The 1,486-nt window shown below is 34.9% G+C and overlaps 1 long non-coding RNA gene across 1 annotated transcript; it reads left to right on the top strand.

Moving 5' to 3' along the window:
- The first annotated feature begins 427 nt into the window (after positions 1–427).
- LOC121771173 lies at positions 428–1,237 on the top strand. The gene is made up of 3 exons (XR_006043952.1): positions 428–604; positions 667–752; positions 821–1,237. It is a non-coding gene; the product is annotated as an uncharacterized LOC121771173 (long non-coding RNA).
- The last annotated feature ends 249 nt before the right edge of the window (positions 1,238–1,486 follow it).

Here is a 1,486-nt window from a genome sequence, read left to right as displayed (position 1 = left end):
TTCGAATAAGAGTATTGGGAGTAAAGTACTCCACAAACTTTGAGTGGATAAACAATTTCTATCTAATATCAAATTTTGCTTGTTATTATTCTGTGTGTTACAAATATTTGGCTGACTACCCATTAATTTGAGTAGATGTATATCTATAACAAAACTAATTTTTCATTTTCCTATAAATGGCTTCTTCGTCTAGAGTCGAGGGTCTCAAGTAACTTCCTCGCGATTTTTCTGTGTCCCAAATAGTGCAATGGGAATATGATCAGGATATTCCTTTTGCTTTTTCTCTGTCCCAAATGACAAACTGCTTCTCTGAGATAGCGGTTGAGGATGATTGCTTAACCACCATTTTAAGGACAGAGATGGAGTCTTTGTCACTGTTTGCTGTGGTTTGTTTGATAGCTAGGAAAGTTCTCGATAAAGATAAATCATATTTCATTGATGCTTCCGAAGAGGTGATCGTCCTTGCAATTGATCTTTCATCAAAGAAGAATAAACAAGAAATAGAATTTCACTTGCTAAACTCAATAGGCCATCAAAGCTAAAATTCCCACGTGAATTGTTGACTGTTGAACATATCTTCATAAAGCTTGAAGTCCTTGCTAAGGTAGTAATTTCTATTATGTTGAAATGTTTGTAAAAACTATTCTAATTTATTTTATTCCTCAGGATAGTGTAACGGTCGCTGGAAAAACAAGAAGAAGATGACTCTGCTTGGAAGCTGGAACCTTGGAACCTTAGTTCGGCTTCTACATGTATGTAAATTGTCAATTTTTATATATTTTTTAAACACGATATTTATATTTACTATTATTAATTGCAGTCTTCTTGGAATCCTATTCATTCGACCATTTTATTGCAAAGCACTTGCATGTGCTGTAGTCTATGCAGACAAAAAACATTTTACCTGAAAATATTAGTACTCTTTCTCATCTAGAAACAGTTAGTTTGACAGAACCCCATCCCAAATTCCATAGATGAATAACTTTGGACCCTTAACACTTAGTTGTTCTGTATTAAATCCAACCATCATGACTCGGGCTTCATATAGGCCAACACATGACCACCCATTAGAAAAATTTAGTGGTCCTTTCTAGAAAAGTGAACTCAACTCCGCTACAACCCAGAACACCAACTAAACACCGAACTGCTTCGTTGACCAAATTTCACCGGACCACTTTGTTGATCAACTTTCACCGGACTACTTTGTTGATCTACTTTCACGTGACTACTGTGCAGAACAACCCAAGCAATTCATGTATGACATTGTTCTCTATTCTGATTTCTGACCTTTTTTATGTGCTGTAATTTTGTTTGTGCTTCTAAATGTATATGACTCATTGCTCTTTAGCTTGATACGATGATAACAAAGATGAATTTTAATTCATACTCCCTCCGTCCCATAAATTTTGTCATACTTGACCAGACACGAGTTTTAAGAAATGTAATGGAAAGTGAGTTGAAAAAGTTAGTTTTAATAAATGTAATG

This window comes from Salvia splendens, chromosome 2 (assembly GCF_004379255.2).
Source record: "Salvia splendens isolate huo1 chromosome 2, SspV2, whole genome shotgun sequence".
Lineage (NCBI taxonomy): Eukaryota > Viridiplantae > Streptophyta > Magnoliopsida > Lamiales > Lamiaceae > Salvia > Salvia splendens.
This window is presented reverse-complemented; position numbering and strand designations above follow the sequence as displayed.